Source organism: Phodopus roborovskii, unplaced genomic scaffold, assembly GCF_943737965.1.
Source record: "Phodopus roborovskii unplaced genomic scaffold, PHOROB, whole genome shotgun sequence".
NCBI classification, from domain to species: Eukaryota; Metazoa; Chordata; class Mammalia; order Rodentia; family Cricetidae; genus Phodopus; species Phodopus roborovskii.
The window spans coordinates 9,093,241-9,109,533 of NW_026126558.1; positions in this window are offsets into that span (position 1 = coordinate 9,093,241).

Consider the following 16,293-nt stretch of genomic DNA (forward strand, 5'->3'; position numbering starts at 1 on the left):
CTTGTTGCAAGCCTGACAACCTGACTTCCATTCCTGGGACCTTCATGACAGGAGAGAACATACTTCACAAAAGTTGTCCTCTGACTTCCATACCCACACAGGCACAATATAAAATAAACATGTTTTATTTATCATATGTTATGTGTATAGGTGTTTTGTTTGCAGTATATGTATTCAGTGTCTGAAGAATCCAGAAGACATCAGATCCTCTGGAACTGTAATTATAGACAGTTGTGAACTACCATGTGACTGAACCAGGGTCCCATGGAAGAACAATGAGTGCTCTTAAATACTGGGCCATCTTTTACCCCCAAAATAAACATTTTTAAAATAAATAAATGAGCTAAAAAAAAACCAATATCACACACACACACACACACACACACACACACACACACACACACAGGACCTGGACAGATGGCTCAGCAAGTAACAAAATGTACTACTACTCTTGGTGAGGACCCAGATTCAGTTCCCAGAACCCCCATGGGCAGCTCCTGTAACTCTAGTTTCAGCTGACCTAGCAATCTTCTGGTCTCCTTGGGCACCTATACTCACATTCACACACCAATACAGATATACACATAATTGAAAATAAAACAATAAAATTCAAAAGTAAAACACATAACAATCAATAGAATACATCAACCTCGACAGGGTGGTGGTGTGTTTTGAGTTAGCTTTCCTTCTTTTTCTCAGAAGTGATCCTGCTGTGCTGTCCAGGATGCTATCAAACTCCAAAGTTGAAGTGATTACCCTACCTATATAATGCTAGAATTATAAGCCTGCACATCTGACCGCCTGCACGTCTGACCCAGTTTACTTTACTGTTTCTTTTCTGACAACTGGAAACATTCAGGTACAGGTCCCTATAGATGGTTGGTGTCTTGCTAATTTTAGGATGCAGAACTGGTACTGTGTGGTCAGCCCAGAACTCCTGAGATTGAGGCACGAAGATCATGAGTTAAAGGGCACCCTGAACCACAGAGCCAGATCCAAGAAGGAAGAGGAGAAGGAGGAGGGGAAGGAGAAAAAGCAGGAGATGTGGTAGTGTACATCTTTTTCTCAGCACACCAGAGACAGAGGCAGGCAGAGTTCTGTGAGTTTGAGGCCAGCCTGAGTTTACTATGGAAATTCCAGGCCAGCCAGTGCTTTATGGAGCATGGTGAGAACCTGTCTCAAAATGAATAAATGTACAGAGAAGATTGTGCTCATTACTCTGTTGTTGGAAGATACATTCTGAAAATTTTCAGAGTAACTTACCAGAGTCTGTCAAGAGTTTTCAGTGGTTCAGCAAAAAGTAAAAACTAGGGGCTGGAGAGATGGCTCAGAGGTTAAGAGCACTGGCTGCTCTTCCAGAGGTCCTGAGTTCAATTCCCAGCAACCACATGGTGGCTTACAACCATGTATGATGAGACCTGGTTCCCTCTTCTGGCATTCAGATAAACATTCAGGCAGACCACTGTATACACAATAAATAGATATCTTTTAAAAAAGTGAAAAAGTAAAAACTAGTCACAAGCAAACAGGGAATTAAAATGTAACAAAATGTTAACAATTATGGGATCTAAGTGGTACTATATTTCAAATTTTCTGTCCAAAACATTTTGTAACACCAACAACAACAACCATTATGTTACTATGGCTATGACATTGTTATTGTGTGTCATTGTATCTATGCTATTATGATGACAGCAAAACTAGGTCCATACCTGGGTAGATATTTAAATACACAGGAAAACCTAGAGTCAGCTACTGGAGACACATCTTAGTGGTTCTGTTCCCAGAACTCACATGGTGGTTCACAACCATATGTAATTCCAATTTCAGGGGATCTGACACCCTCTTCTTGCCTTTGAGTGAACATGCACTCACATGCAGGTTCTTTCACAGACATACATACACATAAGTAAAATAGTCTTTAAAAAAAAAAAAAAAAAAAAAAAAAAAAAAAACAAAGCCAGGCAGTGGTGGCCGGCACCTTTAGTCCCAGCATTCAGGAGGCAGAGGCAGGAGGATCTCTGTGAGTTCAAGACCAGCCAGGTCTACAAGAGCTAGTTCCAGGACAGCCTCCAAAGCCACAGAGGAACCCTGTCTCAAAAAACAAAAAAACAAAAAAAACCCGCACTGCCAATTCACACAGTAGCATCTGTTTGATTTTGAATCAACATTGCATGAATACAAAATGAAAATGATAGTAAGCAACATCCAAATGTAATCTTCCTTCTTTCCTTCCTTTCTTTCTTTCTTCCTTAAACATGGTCTGTCTACATAACCTTGGCTATCCTAGAACTCACTATGTTATGTAGACCAAGTCTCACAGAGATCCTTCTGCCTCTGCCTGAGTGTTTTTGCTAGAATCAAAGGTGTGAGCCAGGGAAGCTGGAGATATAGTTCAGTGGCTAAAAGTACTGGCTGCTCTTCCAGAGGACCTAGGTTGGATTCCCAGCACCTCTATGTCATCTTATAACTGTCTGTAATTCCAGTTCCAGGAATCTAATGTCACCTTCTGACCTCTGTGGGCATCAGGTACAGAAGTGCATAGACATACATGCAGGCAAAACACAAACATGAAAAAATCATATTAATTTCTCAAAAGGACATGAGGGAGATACCACACCTGGCTAGATTTAATTTTCTTTTTTTTGGGGGGGGGCGAGCAGCATTTCTCTGTGTAGCTCTGGCTGTCTTAGAACAACCTCTATAGACCAGGCTGGCCTCAAACTCACAGAGACCCACCTCCCTTTGCTGGGATTAAAGGTTTGAGCCACCACTGCCCAGACAGATTTAATTTTCAAATAATTCTCAGAGATGTTAACACAAAACTTCAAAACAAATAGATAAATATTTAAAAAAATTGTGTGGGAGCTGAAGCGATGGCTCTGTTCTTCCAGAGAAGTGGGTTTAGTTTCTAGCATGTTCATGATAGCTCATATCTCTGTGACTCCATTGTTGGAAGATCCCAGGGAATCTAATACTCTCTCTCAGCAGACACTGAGCACACATGGTACACATACAATAAGGCAAAACACCAATACATGTAAAGCAATTTCTTTCTTTCTTTTTTCTTTTTTGTTATGGGCTTTTTGTTTTATTTCGTTTTGGGGATGTTTTGTTTTGTTTTTGAGACTGCTTCTGCCTCCCAAGTGCTAGAACTAAAGGTGTGCACCACCACCCAGCATAAAAATTTTTTTGAGAAAGACAGAAATCATGCCCCATCTTTGTCATAGTAGCCTGAGGAGTCTGCTCTAACCTGCTCCAGTTGGGTAAAACCTCCCAAGAAGATTACACTGAACTTCAGGAAAGAACTTTAAGTGTGAGGCAAAGTTGGCAAATTTATTAAGCAGAGGAGTGGGATAGTACACAGGTCAGACTGAGTTTAGGATTTAGAGAGAGAAGGAGGGAAAAATGGTGTATAGGTATGGACACAGCTGTTCCAGTGAGTTTTGCTTAGGTATCTTGGGTTTTGTTTTCCTTTGCTTTGGCACAAGCTCTTTTCTTGGCCTCAAACTCTCTATAAAGTCGAAGATGAGCTTTAGCTCCTTGTCCTCCTGCCTTGGTTTCCCTAGAACAAGGCTACAGGGTTTTTTTTGTTTGTTTGTTGTTGTTGTTTTTGTTTTTTTTTTTTTTTTTTTTTTTTGAGAAAGGGTTTGTCTGTGTAGCCCTGGCTGTCCTGAAACTCACATTGTAGACCAGACTGGCCTCAAACTCACAGGGATTTGCTTGCCTCTGCCTCCCAAATGGTGAAGTACAGTTCTAACCACTATTTCTGGCATACCAAAATGAAACAAAGCAAAACTATAGGAGTTGGTTTGATGGTGGTTCCTCCTAAGAATTTTCTTTTGGCCCTGTTTGGCTGTGCACCCCTTTAATCCCAGCACTAGGGGAAGCAGAGGCAGGCAGATCTCTTGTGGATGCCAAGCCAGAATGGCCTACAAAGACAGACTTTGTCTCAAAAAAACAGACAGAGTTTTTTTTTGGTTTGTTTTGTTTTTTCATTTTACAGAGTTTCTCTGTATGGGTTTGGAATCTGTCCTGGAATTCTGTTTTTGTTTTGTTTTCAAGACAGGGTTTCTCTGTGGTTTAGGAGGCTGTCCTAGAACTAGCTCTTGTAGACCAGGCTGGCCTCGAACTCACAAAGATCTACCTGCCTCTGCCTCCCGAGTGCTGGGACTAAAGTCGTATGCCACCAACACACAGCTGTCCCGGAACTCTGTAGATCAAGCTGGCCTTGAACTCAGAGACCCACCTTCCTCTGGGATTAAAGGTATGTGCCACCAACACCCAGCTGACAGTTTTCTTTTGTAAATGAAACCAAATCAGGTGGTTTTATAAAATTGTTTGTTTAGATTGAGATGTTGGGCCAGGCTTGGTGGCTCATGACTTTAATCCCAGCACTCAGGAGGCAGAAGCAGGCCAGCCTGAGTTCTAAGACAGCCAGGGGCTACAGAGAGAAACCCTGCCTGGAAAAAGCCAAAGCAACAGAGAGGAAGGGAGAGATGGGGAGGTGGTAGGGAATGCTAATAGGGTTAGACTCAGGGCTACAAACTTCCTGGCTCAAAGTAGGATTGGCTCATTGAATTAAACATTGATTTGTGATGTTCTGAAAGCCAGCTTTATCTCTGTAGGTAACCTTGGCTTTATCAGTCCCAGATTCATGACTCTCAGAACAGGAAGTATAAATGAGATCCCTGGGTGTTGAACTTCATCCCTTTCCAGTCACCTTAAACTTCACTTTCATCCTGACTCACTAGGAGCCCACAGTGGACCCGCAATGCTTAGCAGCCCACTAGAGTTTTAAACCCATCCTTGTGTTTGTGTGGAGAGGTTTCTTGACCTTCCTGTGAGTCTCTCATATCAGATGCTGCTACCCCTCCTAAAGATCCCAAGACAGCAGCATAGCCTAGTTCCTGCATAGATGGAGATATGATTTAACCAATAAAACCTTTACAGGTGGGCTGGGCGATGGTGTCACAGGCAGATCTCTGTGAGTTCAAGGCCAGCCTAGTCTACTGAGTGAGTTCCAAGTTAGCCAGGGCTGTTATACAAAGAAACCCTGTCTCTCGAAAAACAAAAACAAACAAAATCTTTGCAGATGGAATTCTATTGAAGACATCAAGACCAGAATGTAAACTGGGGGTCATCCAAGTTGGTCCCATGGTGGTGTCACAAGGGTCCCTGTAGAGGACAAGAGAGACATCAGACAAGGGGGTGTGAAAACAGAGGGATGGGGAAGGAGAGAGAATGAGGCTGGAGTTCCATTGGTAGATCATTTGCCCAGGGTATATAAAGCACTCGGCATTGTGGTGCCCATCGAGTCATCCCAACACTCCAGAGATTGAGGCAGGAGGATCAGGATACAAGTTATACTTAACCATATATTGAATAGAGGCCAGCCTGGGCTACATGAAGCCCTGTCTCAGAAACATGGATAAAGGTCAGAGGCTGAGGCATGCAACTGGCCTCTAGAAGCCAGTTAAGCACAGCCCTGCCTATACCTTGAGTTGAGCCCTCTCTGCCTTTTAATTTGAAGAGCTCTAAAAGGAGTCAATTAACTACAATCCACTACAGCTGAGATAAACTAACTCAAAGCAACCTAGGTGATAATGAAGTTTACAGTGCAGTATGACCTCTGGTGCTTTTTAACCCCACCCCCTCCTGCCATTCAATATGATGACCAAGGGCTTTTCATGCATCAGGCTTTCTAGAATCCCTTTAAGCAGATGTTTTCCAAAGGGCTGAAAGAAACCATGCTTTCCATTTAGACAGAATCAGATAGCCTAGCATGGGCTCATTAATTCAACACCCAAGGGACAGAGCATTCCTCCAGGCCTAATATATCTGAGGAAATCATTTTTGGAATCTGATCACATACAGATGAACCATGGTGGTGTGACCTTAGGTGGCTTTCTGGGCTCCCTGGCCTTCAGTTTCCTCCATCTGTAGAATGGGAACAATAGTATGTCCCAGGGCTATAGTAAAGGTGAACAACAATATCTGGAGAGATGGCTCAGTGGCTAAAAGCACTGAGTATACTCTGGCACTGGTCTACAGAGTGAGCTCCAAGCTACAAAGAGAAACCCTATCTCAAACAAACAACAAAAACAAAACAAAAAACAACACAAAACAAAAAAGGGAAAAAATAAAGCAGCTGGGCAGCTTTAGTCCCAGCACTCGGGAGGCAGAGGCAGGCAGATCTCTGTGAGTTCCAGATCAGTCTGGCCTACATCGCTAGTTCCGGGACAGGCTCCAAAGTCACAGAGAAACCCTTCTCAACCCCCCCCCAAAAGCAGTGACTACTTTTGCAGAGGATTTAAGTTTGAGTCCTAGCACCCACAGGGGCTTCACAATCATCTGTGACTCAAGTTCCAGAGAGCCTGATGCCCTCCTCTGACTTCCAAGGTCACTAGGCAATCTCACAGTGCAAACATACATGTAGGCAAATTTTTCATTAAATGAAATTAAAAAAAAAATAAATAAAACTTGAGGGGCGGTGGTGGCTCACGCCTTTGATGCTAGCACTCAGGAGACAGAGGCAGGAGGATCTCTGTGAGTTTGAGGCCAGCCTGGAAAAAAACAATAACAACAACAAAACAAAACCCTCTTTTGAGTCAATATAGTTGCTGGGGATTGAACTCAGGACCTCTGGAGGAACAGCCAGTGCTCTTAACCACTGAACATCTCTCCAGCAGTTTTGTTTTGTTTTTGCTTTTGCTTTTTTTTTTTTTTTTTTTTCTAGTCAGGGTTTCTCTGTATTGCTTTGGAGCCTGTCCTGGAACTAGCTCTGTAAACCAGGCCAGCCTACATAGATTCGCTTGCCTCTGCCTCCCAAGTGCTGGGATTGTGCACCATCAATGCCCCCCAGCCAGCCCTATTTTTTTCCGTTTTGTTTGTTTTGAAACAGGGTTTCTCTGTGTAGCCCTGGCTGTCCTGGAACTCACACTACTGTAGGCTAGGTTGGACTTGAACTTAGAGATCTGCCTGCCTCTGCCTCCTGAGGGCCGGGATTAAAGGTGTGCTCTGCCACTGCCCCCAAAAAATGTATTAAAGGAATAACAAGACAGCATATGATGAGAATGGCTTAGCCTGCAAACACTAGGAGCTTGCTACATGCTGGAAATTATCCTCATTGTGCCCAGAGTCCTCAGACAGGAAGGTAACATTTTCCCAGGAAGAACTTGATGCCTTTGGCATTTACTGTCAATGAAAAAATTCAAGCTTTCAAACAAAAATTGAAATTATGGGAAATAGGTGTCTACCAGGTGGACTGGACAGCTTCCCAGTCATTGATGACTTTCTGGTGACATGGCAATAGAAACAGATGTGACAAAATGAGAACATGATGAACAATGGGGAAACTGACCATTTGGGAGGCACCACATAATCCATTGCGTCAGTGTGCTCTAAGTGAAGAAGAAAGGGTGTTATAAAATCACAAGCCTGGGCCTCTGAGAGGACTCATCAGGCAGAGGTGCTTTGCTACCAAGACTGGTGACCAGAGTTCAAGCTCGGGAACCCTTATAGTGGAAGAAGACAAGTGACAAGTTGTCTTCTGCCTTCAAACTCATGCCACAGCACCAGTACATAACACTCAATAAATAATTTTTAAAAATTTAAAAGCATGCACATAATGTGGGCACAGTGGCACAGGCGTTTAATCTCAGCATTAGGGAGGCAGGCAAAAGTCTGTGAGTTCAAGGCCAGCCAAGAGTTACATAGTGAGGTCTTGTCTCAAAACATAAATAACAAATAAATAATATAAAGCCTTGGCTACAAACAAACAAAGACAAAAAGCCTTCAAAATAAACAATTATCACAAGCCAGGTGATGGTGGCCCATGCCTTTAATCCAAGCACTTTGGAGGCAGAGGCAGGCAGATCTCTGAGTTCGAGACCAGCCTGGTTACATAGGGAGTTCCAGGACAACCAGGGATACACAGAGAAATTGTTTTAGATTAAAAAAAAAGACAAATAAATAAATATGACATTTTATTTGTGTTCACTCAGTGTGTGTGTGTGTGTGTGTGTGTGTGTGTGTGTGTGTGTGTGTGTCCACCCTCAGAGTCCACAAGAAGGTGAGAGAGTATTCGATTCTGGGGACCTGGAGTTACCCAGGGTTATAAGCCTCTTATGTGGGTTCTGGAAACTAAACTCCGGGTCCTCTGAAAGAGCAGCAAGTGCTCTTACCTGCTGGTGCCAACTTTCCAGCCCTCCTAACTGATTTCATATTTATTTATTTATTTAATTTTGGTTTTTCAAGGCAGGGTTTCTCTGTGTAGTCTTGGCAGTCCTGGAACTCACAAGAGCCACCTGCTTCTGCCTCCCAAGTGCTGGGACTTAAAAGTTGTACACAACCTCCACCCAGCCCTGTTTTCATTTTTAGTGCAGAAGACAGAAATGAATATAACTCACAAATCCAGAGTATTTTGGAGTTGGCAAACAAACATGTCTGTCCCTGCATGGTTTGGTAGCGCTGGAGTTAAGATTTAAGGTCAAGGCTTCCCACAGTGCCAGGCAAGCTCTCTGCTGTCAGCTGCACAGCTAGTCCCTCCATGCTAGTTCTCAACATCCCAAAAGCAGAGGCAAAGAGATCTCTGTGAGCTCCAGGCCCTAGGCCATACTCCCATGGTGGCCTGGGGCTGTGTTTTTCCCAGGGGCTCAGCATTTATCCTACTCAGGTAGGATATTACTCCCAAAGCCACTCCCCAGTTGCCCCTTTGTGGCCCTTCCTGTAATTCTACTGGATCTTCCTGGGTCACTTTTGTCCTGAGCTGGCACTCTGGTCTGTGAACATTTTACAGGTAAATTTCCTTCTGCTCCTGCACTGGAGTTAGGCTACCAGAAGCCAGCTACATGTCTTTCTTCTTCTTCTTCTTCTTCTTCTTCTTCTTCTTCTTCTTCTTCTTCTTCTTCTTCTTCTTCTTCTTCTTCTTCTCTTGTTAAAGGACTATTCATTTGTTCTCAATTCCCTAGGATCTAGCACACACTTCTTGACTCGTGGTTTTCTCCAAAATGTACCATTAAAAAAAAAAGATCTATTTATTTATTATGTATACAGTGTTCTGCCTGCATGTATGCCTGCACAACAGAAAAGGGCACCAGATCTCATTATAGATGGTTATGAGCCACCATGTGGTTGCTGGGAATTGAACTCAAGAACTTTGGAAGAGCAGCCAGTGCTCTTAGCCTCTGAGCCATTTCTCCAGCCCCAGCTACATAATCTGGTGTCCCACATGTCCCCAGTGCCTAGACCAGCTCTAGGCACTTGGCAGCTTCTCAGTGAACATTTGTTGAATGAAGGAATGACCTTACTGAGCTCTCACAAAACCCAGTGAAGTCAGTGCTACTTTTTCCCCACATGAGGGCATGCTTTTCAGATTCTGATCTTGAAAACCATTTGCACTGTGAGTTCGAGATCAGCCTGGTCTACAAGAGCTCCTTCCAGGACAGCCTCCAAAGCTATAAAGAAACCCTGTCTGGAAAAACTAAAAAAAGAAAAAAGAAAACCATTTGCAGGACTGGGGAGATAGTTCAGTGTGTGAAAAGGCTTGCTGACCAAGCCTAGTGATCCTCAGAGCTCATGTCAAGTCTGATACAGTAGCTCAAGTCTGTAGTGCTAGCCCTTTTATGGCAAGACAGGAGAAGCCCCTGGGATCCTGTAGGCCAGCTAGCCAGGGACATTGGAAATAAGATAATAACCAATTCAAGAGACTGATGAAAAGCTAGTTTCAGCATATGGTTCAGCAGAGACATCAGCATAAAGAAAAGGCAAAAATGACCTGCATGTTCCTCTGATCAGAGCTGGAATCACTGGCTGCTCTTATAGAGGACCTGAATTCAGTTTCTAGCACCCAGATGGTGATTCCAGGAGACCTGATGCCCTCTTCAGCGCACTATGGGCACTACATGCTCATGGTGCATAGACATACAGGCAAAACACCCATACACATAAAATAAAATAATTTAAAAAATAGAAAAGTTCACTGAACATGATACATTCTTGTCCTCTTCTCCCACAGGTGAGCACTTGTTCCCTTTGGAGTTTCTTCGTCTCATTGGTTTATGAACAGTTTGGGCCTTAAGACTGACTCTTTTTCTTACTGGCTCAGTCACATAGTGAAAACTTTTAATGTAAGGTGTACGGTTTTTCCGCCTGCTGCCCGGTCTTGTCCTGCTACCACGCCACCAGCCCCAAATAACACACAGAGACTCTGTACTTGATACAATACTGTTGGCCCGGTTACTTGTTACTTATCGGCTAGCTCTGCCTTTAATTATTAACCCATTTCTGCTGATCTATGTATTTCTCTTACCGGGGAGCCGGCAGCATACTGCTTTCTTCAGACTCTCCATCTTGACTCCTCCTTACTACTTCCTATTTCCTCCTTGTCTCCTAGTCCCTCCTATCTTCCTTTCCTATTGGCCAACAGTGCTTTATTATTAACCAGTATGAGAAACATATACAGAATGACATCTCCCATCATCTCCTCTTTTCTGTCTAAATAAAAAGAAGGGTTTTAACCTTAACATAGCAAAATATATAACACAACAGTTATCAAATAAGAATCACAGTTAACAATATTTAGTCCATTAACATTTATCAAGATTAGAAGAAACTATTCTATCATCTATCCTATATTTGTGAGTCCAAAGTCCTATTTGTAACTTATCTGTAAACCTAACTAAGGAAAACTATAACCATAACTATCTGTCTTCAACTCCTTCAAAGACCACAGAAGGATAATATATAAACTCTAGAAATGACAGAGACAACTCACTGCCTGGTCACCCGAAGTTCTTTTGTAATCTTCCATCTTCAGCCCATAGGCCATAGTGTGTCTGGCAGACTCTTTAGCAACACAGGAAACTTTAAACTGTCTTCTTGTATTGGCAGTTTATCAGTCACTTTTCTCTGTGTCCTGCAGACTGTCTCGCAGACTCTTCCATGAAGCAGGAACTCTGTAGCAATGTCCATCTTGAATCAGCAGTCACTTTTCTGTGGGTCCTGCATGTCCACTTTATACAGCATAAAGTCAAACAGTCCAGACAAGAGCAGTATCTTGTCCAAATGGCTAGTCTTGCCATATTGAAAGCAAACTCCATAATGAGTTTCTTCAATGTCCATCTTCCTTTGTGTTGCAGGTGGTATTGCCAAGAGCAATTATGTCTCACTGTCACGAAAACCCTAAACCATTTTAAATGCCATATTCTGTAGGTCTTTGAAAGGTTTGAAGAATGCCTATCTATCTCAAATATATGTCTGTATATCTTGAAAAACCTAACTAACTTAACTCTAAACTTTGACTATCATAGATAATTATCTATTATCTGTACTACATTATACATTACATTTCTAAATGAGCTATATAAACACAATACCTAAACAAAAGAAATATAGATATCACAAAATTGACCTTAAACTGTATCAATAAATGAAAATCCATTCCAAAATGAAGTAAATGAAAATCCATTCCAAAATGAAGTATTCATATCTATACCATAATTCCCTTTTTACCTTTAAAAAGAACTGGCTGTGATCATTAACCATTTATAACCAAGTCCATTTAAATGAAAACAAACATTTATAAACAATGTTTGGGAATTTGGGCGTCGTTCTTTCCAAACTACTTCCTGCTGACAGGGGGCGCTGTCATGGGGGATCATGAGAAGACGCAGAAATCTTGGCTGTAGTCTGCAAGGCTGTTTTGTTCAGCTGTTTTGAATGTTGGATAACCAACAACTCTGTTTCAGGGGGCCTGGCTTGCTCAAACCACATTAGTCTGGAAGGAATCCATAGCTTTTTATTTTCTGTGGAAACAAAAATAGAAATCCTTTTCCCCAGTAACTTGTCCTTGAACTTACATTTTTGAGTCAAAGCATTTTTAAAATATATAAATTTAATTAATCCAGCAGCATTTCCTTTATCAGTTGTTATTTTCTCAGCAGTCAAACAATGTAGAGACAACACAATAGCATACAGTAACCAGATTCTCTCTGAGCTTTTCATCTTTACGTGCCTTTATTACTCTGTTTATTTTACTTTTATTTTTTTTTATTTTTTGACATAGGGTTTCACTGAGTAACTCTTATCTGTCCTGGAATTTACCCTGCATACCAGGTTTACTTTGCAAATCACAGAGATCTGCTTGCCTCTGTCTCCTGAGTGCTGGGATTAAAGGCGTGTGCTACAACACCCAGTTCCTCTTTGTCTCTTTAAAACCATTTTTTTTCATGTCTACGTATATTTTAAAACACACTGTAAACCTTTAGAGGTTCTTCTTAATATGAATCTATCTTTACTGTAAATCTTTATCTTCGTCTGGCCACAAGTCTTTTATCTGGTAAACAACAACATTGCTAAAATGAAAGTCTTTGTTTCTGCCGCGGTTTACCAAAGATGGTGGCGGGTACTTTTACCGCCAGCACTGAGAGCTGTGCTCACCACCTTGGTCTGCGTTGCCACCCAGAAAGCATGCTGCCGGCTTGGAGATGTGGTCACTGCCATTGCCATCTCTCATACACACCAATAAATTGTTAGCAGAATTATTTAAAAGCTGTGCGGTTTTTTTCCTGCTTATGCTGAGTCAGGAATCTTCCCTAAAAGGAGCCGCGCAAATACCTGCTTGTCTCTAGCAAAGCAGAGTTCAACTGAGAAAAATGCTGCTACCAAGAAACCTTGCTTGTCTCTGTTCTTTTGTTTCTAAAACCCTTTTTTAAGCTTTTATTAAATTTTAAGTGTAAGTAAGTTCTTACTAGCCACGTTGGGCGCCATCTGTAACGTGTATGGGTTTTTCTGCCTGCCGCCTCCCGGTCTTTTCCTGCCACCACGCTGCCAGGCCCAAATAATGCACAGAGACTCTGTATTCGATACAATACTGTTGGCCCGGTTACTTGTTACTTATCGGCTAGCTCTGCCTTTAATTATTAACCCATTTCTGCTGATCTATGTATTTCTCTTACCGGGGAGCCGGCAGCATACTGCTTTCTTCAGACTCTCCATCTTGACTCCTCCTTACTACTTCCTATTTCCTCCTTGTCTCCTAGTCCCTCCTATCTTCCTTTCCTATTGGCCAACAGTGCTTTATTATTAACCAGTATGAGAAACATATACAGAATGACATCTCCCATCATTTTAATATTCCAGCTCTCAGCATTCTGAAACAAGCAGGCACTAGGAGAGAGGAGCCTAGCATCTCTTGCTTATCTGTAACTCTGGTGAACTCTAAATGCATCTCATACTAAGAATGGACTGCAGCAACCTGCTTCTCACAGTAGTATGCAAGGAGAATTCAATCTGTCATAGGTTTGGAGACAGAAAGTGCAAAATCTAGGACTGTGCTCCCTCTGGAGGCTTTGAAGGATATCCTGTCCACTCTCTGGTATTTTTAAACATACCTGAGACAGGCAATCTGTACATAATAAGTCCTGTTCCTGTAGCACACACAGGTCTAGAGGTTGAGCTCCAGGAATCAGCACCTCTGTGTCTCCTGAGGCCTCTTGGCAGCAGCACGAAGGGAAAGCTTGGGTCTCCTCTGTTCCTCTTCCTATAAAGCTCCCAGACTCACCTCCAAATACCCTCAGCAGAGGAGTTGGGACTGATTTTCATCCCAAGAAAAGGAGTCACATTCAGAAAGGTGCATCCCTCACCTTTCTTTCAGTTTCCAAGTTCACGGGCAACCCTTCCTGGGTTGAAGGCAGGCCTTGGTGTTCCTCATCCTTTGATATTGTCACCCAACCTCTGCGCCTGATGTCCCAGGACTTTTTCCGGTGTGGCTCTGAGTCTGTGTCAATGAAAGGAACACAGCATTTTCTCTCCAGAGCTGAGTGGAGTCTCAGGCTGCCACCATTTGAAATGTGTGCTAGCTTTTGTTGCGCATTACTGAGACAGGGTCACTTGATCCTCCTGCCTTTAAAAACGGATGTTGAGGTCAGCTCAGTAATCTGACCCAAGAGGCATGAAGGAGACTGATGTGGCTAGTGTCTTGATGGAATGTTTTTTGGCATCTTAGGAAAAAGATGGAAGAAGCCCACAGATTGCATACTGTCAAGAAAACTTTATTCAAAGGCAAAGGCCTGTAGCAAGAGAGCAAGCAGCAGGACCCTAGAGGAAGGGTACTCCAGGGCTTTGGTCATTGCTTGGAGTTTGCTCTAAACATTTTAATGCCATTAATACTTTTGTTTTTGTTTTGGCTTTTCGAGACAGGGTTCCTCTATGTAGTTTGGGAATCTGACCTGGTGTACACCACCACCACCACCACCCAGCTCATTATACTTCTAAAAAAAATTAAAAAGGGGAGTATGGAGGGGCTAGAGAAACGGCTGATGGGTTAAGAGCACTTGTCCTTACAGAGGAACCAAATCCCAGCACCCACATAGTAGCTCACAACTGTAAGGAGTAAGGTTTTTTTCTTCCACCGCCTGGTCTTGGCCCACCACCACGCCTGCCCCAATTAACACACTGAGACTCTGTATTTGACATAATTCTGTTGGCCAGTTACTTGTTTCTTATCGGCTAGCTCTGTCTTAAGTATTAACCCATTTCAATTAATCTTCACGCGGTCCTATCTTATCGGAGAGAGAGGCCACCAGTGTTCCACCCTCTCCTTCTTCCATCTTGACTCCTGCTTACTCTTTCCTCTTTCCTCCTCGTCTCCTAGTCCCACCTATCTAGCTTTCCTATTGGCCAACAGTACTTGATTCATTAACCAGTATGAGAAACATATTTACAGAATGACATCTCCCATCACACAACTGTCCATAATTCCAGTTTCAGGGGATCTGATACCCTTTCTGACTCTGCAGGCAGCAGGTATGCATGTGACTCACAGACACACATGCAGGCAAAACACTTTACACAAAAAATACTTCTAGAAAGCCACAGTAAATTATTGGGGTGTGTGTGAGAGAGAGAGAGAAAGAGAGAGAGAGGGAGGGAGAGAGAGAGCGCACATGAGTATCAAAGAACAGCTTATAGGAGTACATTCTCACTTTCTGACATGTGCCTGAAGTCAGGTCATTAGGCTTGGCAGCAAATATCTCTATCTGCTGAGTCATCTTGCCAACCCTCAGGGCTTCCTTTTTGGAATGCATGAGGAAGTGTAAAGAAAGAAAAACACTTTGTTTTGAATTTTATTTCTTTATTTTATGTATATGGATATTGTGCCTACATGTATGTATGTGTACCATGTATGTGCCCATGTAGGACAGGACAGGGCATCAAATCCCTGTACCTGGAGTTACAAATGACTGTGAACCACTATGTGGGTACTGGGAATTGAACCCAGCTCCTCTGCAGGAGCTCTCAGTGCTCTTAACTGAGCTATCTCTCCAGCTCCCCCTCCCCAAGAAGCATATAATGGTGCATTTCCAAAACAGAAGTGGTTTAAGTCAGCTGAGGCCCAGCTCAGGTAGACAGGAAGCACGAGGCCCTGCTTGTACATGCCAGGCTACCCCATCCAGACTAGAAGTTTAGAGTGGAAAATTAATAACAGTCAGGCTTGCCTAATGCAGACACGACAAGGTCATGAGCCTGGGAAGCTTCAAAATCCACAGGGTTAAAAGACAGAGATGAACCACACTGGAGCTTTGCTGAGAAATAGACATACTTAAGTGGTGATGGCACGAAGATTGCATCCCTGATTACTCAGCTAAAGAAGAAAAGGAGGAGGGGACTTGCACTCAGAGCCATAAAAGCCATTTTTGAGGAGGATCAAGAGATGGCTCAAGGGTTAAGAGTACTAGGTGCTCTTGCAAAGGGTCCAGGTTTGGTTTCCCCCACACCCTGGTGGTGGTTCACAACCACCTGCTACTCCTGTTCCAGGCGATCTGATGCCTTCTTCTGGCTTCTATTGGCCCTGCATGCATGAGGTGCATGAACATACATGTAGGCAAGACACTCAAACATATTAAATAAGCAAATCTAAAAAGAATCAAAAGCAAATAATCAACAAAACTTGCTCTCAGCACTCAGTCAATGCACTGCCATTTGTTTGGGTTGGCATCCAACACTGCAAGATGGTAACATCGACTGTCTCAATTTTGTTGCATGGAGCCTCTTGAAGTTGTCATTATGGGTGGGGGTCTTGGTTCCTTACTGGGGACTTCCTTTTATGGGGTTCAGAGGGAGGAATTGGTACAAAGGGGTTTTGAAGGGCAGTTCTGTTTAGATTGACAAGCTTGGATTATATAAACTTTTTCTTACTGGGCAGGTTCCTGCCTGTGATGCCCAATTATGCATGAGCATAAGATGGTAAATAGGAGCCAGGCGATGATGACTCACACCTCTAATCCCAGC